Genomic DNA, 11,297 nt, shown 5'->3' with positions numbered 1-11,297 from the left:
ATGTGTGCCTCCGTCCTTTCAAGAACAGACCCTCTGAAAATCATTCCATTTATTTTAGCCAGCACATTAAGACTAAATGACTCAAACTCCAGATCCTCACTCCTTTTTTAGTGTCTTATATTGATTTTTTTGTCAGTGTTGCTATAAAAGGCTGTTGCCATGGTGACCATCCAGATGCAATGGGAAAGGGGGGTGGGTCGTGCTTTCATGTTCCACAGGGAAAAGGAGAAGCAAAGGTGTGAATGGAACAATGTTCTCTTAGAAAGATGTAAGGCCACTAAGGATGAACCAGCAATAAGTAATGTGTTTTTGCTTAACAAAAATGGCAGTACTTGATCATATTTGTGCTAACATTTGCCTTTATTTGGACATTATACAGTAATATTTCCAAAGAGGCTGGTGTTTGCCTGAGTATGAGTGATAATAGTGATGAATGCTGATTTATAAGTGTTTTCCAGTTAAACACTTAACCACGTCCTTATGCGTATTGTACTTGAAGTCTTTCTGAACATGGTGGTTATGTGAGAATTGTGTGTTAGTGGTAAGTGCCGTTGTGAATCTACTGTCAGCATAACGACGAAGGTCAAGAACATCTCATTCTTGTTCTCAGTGTCTCTGCTGATATCTGATTCTTGTTTGAAATGACTCATGTTTGAAGGATTGCTTCAACCGTGACTCAAGTTTCAATCTTGTACCGTATACGCAGGGCTCCCAGATGAGACAAATGCAATAGGCTAAAACGTGATAAAACATGTAGGATCCGTATGACTAATTTTAGATGATAAATTACAAAATTGGGCAATAAAATGGTTGTTCAGATTGACCAGTGTACAGAAAGTAACGATTCCCAGTTTCTAATCAAAAATGAATTGCGGAATTCATCAACAGTATTGTGTGGTGGATTATTTATCCGAGCCATTAAAGGGTAATTAAACCCTAAAACAACTTTTTTTAGTTAATGATCTGTAAGACTGGGGCTTTATTAATGTTGTTCATTAGTTACCCTTTAAAAAGAACCACTTCATTTGTCATTTGTTCGCCAATCATTAGCCACATTTCCACTGTCAGGCCAAATTCATACAGAAAACACTAGCACACTCTAGTAACAAAGCAATATACACTCACCGGCCACTTTATTAGGTACACATAATGCTAGTACCAGGTTGGACTCCCTTTTACCTTCAGAACTACCTTGATTTTTTTTTCTGATGTAACAAGTTGCTGGAAACTTTCCTCAGAGATTTTGTTCTATATTGACATGATAGCATCACACAGTTACTGCAGCTTTGTCGGCTGCGCATCCATGATGTGAATCTCCCGTCCTGTTCGCTCTATTGGATTGAGATCTGATGACTGTGGAAGCCATTTGAGTTTAGTGAACTAAACTCAAAGTCCAACTAACATGACTTTGGAGTCATGTTAAAGAAACCTGTTTGAAATGATTTGAGCTTTGTGACATGCTGCATTATCCTGCTGGAAGTATAGAAGATGATTCACTAGTCATAAAGGAATAGACATGGTCAGCAACAATACTCAGGTAGGCTGTGGTATTTAAATGATACTCAATTGGAACTAAGAGGCCCAAATTTTTGCCAAGGTGATATCCTCCACACCATTACACCAGCAGCAGCCTGAACCGTTGATGCGAGGCAGGATGGATCCATGCTCTCATGTTTTTTTTACACCAAATTCTGACCCGACCATCTGAATGTTGCAGCAGAAATTGAAACTCATCAGACCAGGCAACCTTTTTCCAATCTTCTATTGTCCAATTTTGGTGAGCCAGTGCACATTGTAGCCTCATTTTCATTTTCAGTTACTACTGCCTTTTTATCAGCTTGAAGTCCGGCCATTCTCCTCTGACCTCTGGAACCAACCACCCAGCTAGAAATTTTTTGTTCTAAAAATGTTCTGAGAACATTTTTATGCAGTGTTCTAATAATGTTTTTTTTATTTTAGTTCCCAGAATGTTCTCCTAAAAGGTAGGATAACATTCTCTAAAAAACATTCTAAAAATGTTTAATGATAACATTGTTAAAACATTATTCCCTAATGTTCAGTGGCAGTCTAACATTTTCAGCGGGTAGTTTTATCTTTGTTTCCAGAATGTTGCACTAAAAGGTAGGATAACATTCTCTAAGAACACTCTAAAAATGTTTTGTGATGACCTTCTATAAAGGTTTAATCATAACATTTTTAGAACATTATCCCTTAACATTATTAGTTTTTTTTAAACAAGTTTTATTTTTATTCTTAGAATGTTCTTCTAAAAGTTAAGATAACATTCTCTAAAAATACTACTTAACATTTCTTATAAAGTTTTTAGTGGGAAGTTTTATTTTTGTTCCCAAAATGTTCTCTTAAACTTAAAAAATGCTTAGCTATAACATTGTTAAAACACACATTTTTTTAATCTCAAAAATAAAACATCAAAATCTAACAAAAATTTGAAGTTCTGCGTACAGTAGATGCACAAAACTACATGAAGAAAAGTCTATTGTGCAATCACACGTCTTGACTGCTATCTTATATGATACCTTATGAGTATCTATTTTGTTTCTGTAATTTAAAACATATACTTAATCCATTATATGCATGTTTATAACACAACTAGAGGCTAAATAATGTGAACAAACTTTGATGTTGGCTTGAGAAGTGCGAACCTCGAACCAAGACTCGAACGCAGGTTGCCTTGAGCACAGCTGCAGCATGTCACAGCACTGCCCACAAGGCTTTTGCTCTGACGTAACAGCTCATTTTCATCAGTTATATTCTCTATGGATAGTTACATTTCTTACAGATTTCTGCTTGTTTTAAATCAGATACAGATAAAGTAGCACTGCATTTGAATGCATTGGCGATTGAACAATTTCTAGTGTGATTTAATCATACCTGTGTAGCGTCTCTTTGCTATTAGCTAAGCTGTAAGTTTTAATTACTTCAAAAACAGAAAGAAATATATGCTATAACTTCTGTTTCTAGTGTTTTCTTATTGAGAAATCACAGGACAGTGTTGACACCAAGTTTCTGTGCTCCAGTAGGTTTCTGTGTGTGCACAATCTGCATGTTAAATGTGAGCTACTGTCTGTACGTATGAAAGCTTCTTTCCGCCATGGAATACAATTTTTAAAAAAGGTAATTGCGATTCTCACAATTCTAACTTTTTTTTTCTCAGAAGTGCGAGATATAAACTCACAATTGGCTGTTAGAAAGTCAGAGTCACAGGATAAATTAGCAAATCTGAGAAAAAAAGCAATTCTGGCTTTTTTTCGCAATTTTGGCTTTTCTCAGAATTGTGAGATATAAAGTTGCACTTGAAGCTATCAAGTCCAATTGACCATTTGCAAAGATCCTCCCCCTTAAGTTACTGTTGCTATGTCCAACAAGCCATGGCGCTCTCACGTCACACATCATGTTGTCACGCAATGAAAAATACATTGCGGATTAAAGAAAAAACAGACAACGCGCAGAGACAGAACAGAGCAGGTTACTTTTGATATGAAACAAAGTCTCAACGTTTAAATTGTCATTTTTTAAAGAAATGTAAAAAATAAATGCCTGTCAATCAAACTCCCTCAAAGGGTGAATTATGAGGGGAGTAAAAAACTCAGCTCACAATTCTGGAAAAAAAAAAAGAAAAGAAAAAAAGAAAAAACTATGTAATTTTACTGATGGAAACAGACAGTAAAAACTGGACTTCAAAGATTTCTTATTCTGTTGCTCCCTGTGGGATTTTTTTGATAAGTCCAACAAAGTGCATCAATCCATGATAAAAGTGCTCCACACTGCTCTGGGGGGTTAATAAAGGCCTTCTGAAGCGAAGTGATGTTTTTGTGTAAGAAAAATATCCATATTTATAACTTTATTGACTAAAATAACTAGCTTCCAGCAGACAGCCATATGCAAGTCGAATTACGCCCAAAGAGTAACTCTTGTCGATGTACGACGTAGGAGTAGCGTAAGCTTTGACGGCTCTTGCGGTTCAAACAAACAGGGCTAGGCAATAAATTCAAGCTCCTCCCACATTTCTCTTTAAAAATTCTCATTTTAGACTTCTAATTCGTGACTGGTGTTTTGTTTTTCCCCATCCTCTGCGCTTCCGCGTTCGTCAATATGTTGTGCGTCAGGTCATTTTCTCACTTACTCTTTCGCTGTAAATCGATGCGTGCGGCCGTCTGTCGGAAGCTAGTTATTTTAGTCGATAAAGTTTTAAATATGTATATATTTCTTACACAAATGCATCGCTTCGCTTCAGAAGGCCTTTATTAACCCCCCAGAGCTGTGTGGAGCACTTTTATGATGGATAGATGCATTTCTATGGAGTTCAAAAAATATTCACTGCTATTATAAAGCTTAGAAGAGCCAGGGCATTTTTTTATATAACTCCGATTGTATTTGTCTAGAAGAATGTCATATACACCTAGAATGACTTGAGGGTGTGTAAATCATGGGCTAATTGTTATTTTTTGGGTGAACTAATAACCCTTTAGTTAAAAACATTAAATTATTTTATGTTAAATTTAACTCTTGATTTTGGCATAAAAGAAAAATCGATAATTTTGACCCATACAATGTATTGTGGGCTATTGCCACAAATATACCCGTGCGACTTATGACTGGTTTTGTGATCCAGGGTCACAAATGTTCTAGTTTTGTTAAAACATCACATTAAGAATGTTTTATAAAAAACATCCATTATCTCAGGTCCCAGTGATATCCTCAAAACATTTTACAAACGTTGATTTGATAATGTTCCTCTTCTGTTATTATGGAACATTGTGCCAATGTTTTACTGAGAACATTATATAATCTTATCTCAACAATATCCTAAATACATCCTCAAAATGTTACATGTTCTAGTTTTGTTGACACGTCACATTACAAGAACGTTTTATAAAAAACACTCCATCATCTCAGGTCTCAGTGACATCCTCAAAACATGTTGCTAATGTTGATTTGCTAATGTTCCTCTTCTGTTATTATGGAACATTGTGCCAATGTTTTACTGAGAACATTGTATATTCTGTTATCTCAATAACATCCTCAAAACATCCTCAAAATGTTACAGTTAAAACGTTATATTTTAGTTTACATTTAACCTTATAGGAACATTATTTGAAATGAGAAAACATCCTTAAAACATTCTTTGAACGTTACATTCAAATGTTTTCTTTAAAACATTAACCAAACTTGTAGGAAATGTTAGCCAAAGATCTGAGAACGTTCCCTGCTAGCTGGGGCATTTTCACCCGCAGAACTGCCGCTCACTGGATATGTTCGCTTTCTCTGACCGTTCTCTGTAAACCCTAGAGATAGTTGTGAAAATCCCAGAAGATCAGCAGTTTCTGAAATACTCAGACGAGCTCGTCTAGCACCAACAACCACGCCACATTCAAAGTCACTTAAATCACCTTTCTTCCCCATTCTGAAGCTCAGTTTGAACTTCTTCAGCAGATCGTCTCGACCATGTCTACTAAATGCTTTGAGTTGCTGCCATGTGATTGGCTGATTAGATATTATTAGGTGTACCTAATAAAGTGGCCGGTGAGTTTATCTAATGAATCATTTCCCCTAATTAGTCGTAACTATAACTAATGCTCATAGCATTGTAGCTCATAGCATGCTAAAACCATTTTAAACACCTTAGCAACTGCACAGCAATGTCTTAGCAACAAATCTAAATCTTTCAATCTACTCTTCCTAAGAACTCTGAATCACCATTTAATCAATCAATGTTTTTCGGTTGCCATTGTGATCATCCCTGACAGTTACAGTATGTTTTCTATTTACTTAGTTGAGGGGAATGAACCATTGCACTGGTATTTAGCACAAAACCCCTCCAAGGATGAGAAAGATCAATAGTTTATAGTTCAGCTTGCAAAACCAACATTATTTAAAAAGCTTTCTTATGAACGGTTTGTGCAATACTGTGACACATTCTAACCCCTGGGCCCCTAAAAGCACTTGCTTATGCAACTCTCCGGTGAAAAAGAACAGCAACAATGATTTGTGCCGAGTCCTGTCTTTTTTAATCACTTAAAGACACTGGTATTTCCTGGTTCTCAGCTGTTGTGTGGACACAGTATAGCTGCTCTAAACGCCTCCACTCAAGCTTGTTTGTTTGATTGCTGGTTAAAGAAAATCTGAATATTTATGGAGACGAACCCCTGGTTCAGCAGATGGCGTTTGACCCAGGGTCTCTGCGTTCTTGCGGCGCATCCTTTGCCGATATGGCAGATCAGCAGCTTTTTTTTTACAACATCCCCACTTCTTTGTTTTTTCCAAGAGATCTGTTGTGATTTTTCTTCACGTGCACATTTCTTTGGGTGTTGGTACATACACATGCACACACACACAGATACAGATAAGCACTAAAATGCCCACAGGCCTGTCTGCAAAGTAAATGGAAAATGATCTTTTCCAAGAAAAGCAGCCAACAGAGTGAGGAATGTTTCATTTGGCTGGCATGTTTATCAGTGCAGGTCAGATGAGTATCCTTTTCATCATTAACAGGCTGTTTCATGCTGACTCCCCCAAATGCTGCTTTTGAACTTCAAATATCAGCGAGTACCATGCAACAAAACTTCCCATACTGTATCTTTGCAAGGCACCATCTGTGTCGATGAAACAATAATCATTGGACTATTTCCTGTAAACAATCTTATATTCCAGTAATTCTGAAAACCACCACGTGAAGTTGTGTTCCAAATGACTTTTTGTCCTCAGAATTGCGTTATATAAACTCCCAATTGTACAGTATAAAGTCAGAATTGCGAGATATAAACTTGCAATTGTGATTTATAGTCACAATTGCGTGATGTTAACTCGCAATTGTAAGTTATAAAGTCAGAAGTGCATGATATAAACTCGCAATTGTAAGTTATAAAGTTTATATCTCGAAATTTTGGCTGTAACTCGCAACTGCGAGTTTATATCTCCCAATTCTGAGGGGAAAATTCGCAACTACCTTTTACATTTTTTCCGTGGCGGAAACAAGCCTCCAAAAAAACGTTTTCACTCCGAATTACAAACTCCGAAGTTTCACTCCGAATTACATTTTTAATTTTAGGCTTTTCTTCTTTTTTTTAATCCACCTGTAATAACATGATTCTTGCCTTGCTTCAAAAATACAAACCCCAATCTATACTCATGCGCACATCAGCTTAACCTATATAGATAAGCATGCATGCCTACATATTTACAAGAGTGGTCTATTTTTAATTCAAAATGACCTTAAATATACAGTGCCCCGGCCCTCTGGGTTCTGTACCCATATTGAAACTTGTGTATGTTTTCCAACTTCACACAATGAAAACTTCAAATGTAAATCTTTTCGTTGCATTTGTTTAATCCCCCGAAATTCATGAGGATATGATGCATATGTGACAACCTATATTAAGGCATGAACCTCATGTTATTCCACAGGAAGCAGAGGTTTGCATCAACATGTATTCCGGAATACAGTTTGACCCACAATACGGCTGCATGACCTTCCTCTGGATACGGCGTACATCTTGTAATTTTTAAGACATATTTGGCATGAAGCTCGAGTTGCTATCCTCAGCACAATCTCTGTCAACCAGAGTACAAATTCATCCACTGTGATGCATGACCTCAAGAGCTGTTAGTCAGGAAAAGGGTTTTAAAGAGTCTTAAAAGATTAGGATTAATCATTATTAGTGATGTTTGTGATTATTTTTACTCATACTGTAGGTTATTGACATGAATACCTCAAATCACGTGTTTGTTGAGGCTATCCCTTTTCAAAGCAATTGGACTTAAAGTCCCCTGTAGTCAATACTTTTATCCCTCAAAACTCATCTTTGATCACCAAAATGACATATTTAAAAGTTTTTTCCTTGAAAAGAAAATCTTCATGCCTTAATATAGCTTGAATGTAACTCTACACCCTTGCCTCATTTAGTATACAATGTTCTATGATTATGCAAATTAGCCCCGCCTCCACTCATTCACACCACTCACTCAGAGTTTTTGAGACTCTCTTTTGTTCACTGCAGTTTTAAGGAGAAAATACTCAGCAATGGTGTTGATTTTTGCATTTGTACATGGTTTTAAAGCATATTAAAATCAACACATAGACATGTAAACAACATTAAAAATCAAAGCTTGATTTTCACCACAGGGTGAAAAAATCCCATAGACTTGCATTGAAAGATCCATAAGGACCAGAATATCACAGACTTATGAAACTGATTGTGAATTTTATGTTTTCAAAAATCAGGTTTAAATACTTTTACATAATGCTTAAGAATGGTTAAATGTTCTGTTCAGTTGAACTGTCCCCTTAAGATGGGACCATAAGTGTTAGCAACCCACTGACTCTCTCTTTCGCTCTATTTATCAGACACAAACCGGCCAGAACAAACATTCGTACTTTCCTCTTGTTTAATTTACAGTTAATGTAGCCAAACTGAGGCCTCTCACGTTTAATCTCACACGCTGTATCTTACAGAGACTCTTCAGTCCAAACTATGAACACTGCGAGAAACACTGCTTCTCCTATACATTCACAACATACTGACGCACATCTGGCCTACTATATTTTTTGTTTATGTTCTTAGCTTGCATTCATTCTCTTATAGAAATAAGCAGTCGTAAGATGAGATCATGATTTCTGGACTAACTCGATTTTGGTGAAACTTGGTCTGACTACAAAGTACTCATGTTATGGCTTTATAGAAGCTTCTAAAAGGCCATTCACACCAAGAATTTAATAATCAAAGCCCCTAAAAAGGGACATGGTGATGACATTTTTTTTTTTAAATGCTTTTGCATTCTCTCCCATATCATGTTTTTTCCTTTAGGCCAGGTATCCGTAGAGAATAATGCAGTTCACACCACAACTGTGGCTGCTTTCAACTCCACTTTTAGACATATCGTGCACTTCTCCTCGGGGGAATCCCGCTGCCATTTTGAAGTGTGTTCAACTTCGTCAAATGGGAGAGGGAAGTTTGTTTGGACAGACCCTTAATCCCTCGATTATAACCGAGGGAGCAAGTCCACTCAACATGTACACTTCATAGAGATCCGTAGACCACAATGCAACATGACCCCCACCCCACATAACTCTAGGGTATGATAAACCCTATAGTACAGTGGGCGAAAAGTCACCGGATGACCTACTACTTCTGGCGAGATACAAGGCAAGTTTATTTTCCTCAGTACATTCAGCATCGGGCTCATATTCACGATCTTAAACATATTCTCAAAACTATCATTTTCAACAAATTCAAAATCAATATTTTAATCGCTGACAGCTTCTTCAACAGATCCACCATCAAGTGACAGTGACACTAATGTTTGATTGCGTTCAGTATTTGCTCTGCAGTAAATCACTGAGCCAATTCAAGTTTTGCTGATGATTCTTCCTATTCTTTTGTTTTCTGCCTGAGGTAACTATGAGTGAAACGTCAAGTCGTCATTGTGTATCAGACATCGCCACCTTAAGTTATAAAGGTGAATTGCACCTATTGATTCATCAGAGATTAAATTGTTGTGTAGAAAAAAATTTACTTACACTATTACACACCTTGGGTCACTAGCGACTAGCTAGCTGCCAGTAGTGGGCGCTCACAAGTAAGCAATGACGTACATCTGAGTGAACGAGAGTAAAGGGCATAAAAAATTGGACTTAAACACAGCCTATAATGATAACAACACAGAGGGTATGGTTGGAATCGCTTTCAGAACTTGGTGATGAACGCTAAAAACATTGATAGCCAATCAGAACACCTGACTTTAAACTTTTAAAGCTGCAGATGACATAACTGCAGCGCATGCTTTTAATAAGGCCGCCCTTAGGGCGGTGCGACCGGTGCAACTGGTCGCTTTAGGGGGCCCCGCGGCGAACATCAACCTGCTGAGGGGGGCCTCGCCACACTGGTCCCCGCCCCATGCTTGGGAGGGCCCTACTTATAATACAAAGTACATTACATCTGTGAGCCCAAGTTGATCATGAAGACCCTTGCCACCAATGTTCTCTACGATATAATTAGCTCATGATGCTTTTTGGAAACGTAGCCCACAACGTTATCGTACTTCGGTGTGGACGCTAATAGGCTATTTATCCTTCTTGGCGTGAACGGGCCTTTCATATCCCACAAGAAATTCCCTTGGGATTGACAGTTTGTTGAATTTGTCAAAACCGGAAAACACCCATCATTTCGTGGGAGTTGTTTTGTTGTCTTTGGACATTGATGTCCATTTTAGGAAATGTTGCACAAGTGTTCCTCATATTAACCACTGGGTAAACAGCGATCTGTGGTGTTCTGTCTATTATTAGAACACACCACAAGTTTGATGATATTTCTAGTCCAACAAAAGTCTCGGTCTTCTCATGCATATTAATGAGATGTCTCTGAGAATACAATCGCTTAAGCCTCTCCCATGCCCTTTAAGATGCTCATGCATGTCGAACTAGGATTCAACACAAGGATCCGATTGTGTGAATCAATCAAAACTGCTTTGGACTCTAAAAATGAGCTTTAATTTCAGTCGCACTGGAATCAATGAATCCGTATGGAATTAGTGAGCGGCTACCCCAACAAGTAATAGATTGAGATTTGCTTATGATCAGCGTTATATAATACAAGTGTTAGTTCACAATGTGCACAGGGAAAGCACATTGTGCAACGTCTGGCTCACAGGCAACAGGCTGTGCTTGAGTTCCCATTCCTGTCTGCTGAAGCAGTTACCATGGGAACACCCATTTTTCCCCTAGCATTGAGGGAGCATTGAAGTGTTGTTTTGGAGTATTTGTAATGCAGGTCTTGCACAGTTTAGCATTTAGTTTCTGTTCATCTTTAGGTGTTAAAACTTGGGCTTTAGCTATTTATCGCCTTTGAGTTCTTTATTGTAGCCTACTTGAATACTTAATTATTGGATGGATACTTGTTTTATTTGACTATTTTACTAATTTGTTAAATTTTTAAATAATCTGAGTTTAAAGTTTAGAGACCATCAAAACAGATTTTAATTTTATATTGAGATTATAAAACTCATTTTTTTTGTAACTCGTGTTTCCTGTAACAATAATCATAGATATTTACTTTTCTTTATCAGTTTTTATTTTAGATAGGCTTATCATACAGTAAGATTATTTGGAAGAGAAAATATTTACACGTGTTATAATAATCTAGTCAAAAATTATGTTATAAATTAAATTTAAGAGAACAGATCTTTGATTAAAAGATAATTTCCTAAATTTGGATTTACCTGTATTAATAAAGGAAAATGTACAATATTTGGTATGTTTATGGAAGATGAAGCACATGACT

Source organism: Scardinius erythrophthalmus (assembly GCF_964197995.2).
Source record: "Scardinius erythrophthalmus genome assembly, chromosome: 14".
Classification (NCBI taxonomy): Eukaryota; Metazoa; Chordata; class Actinopteri; order Cypriniformes; family Leuciscidae; genus Scardinius; species Scardinius erythrophthalmus.
This window is presented reverse-complemented; position numbering follows the sequence as displayed.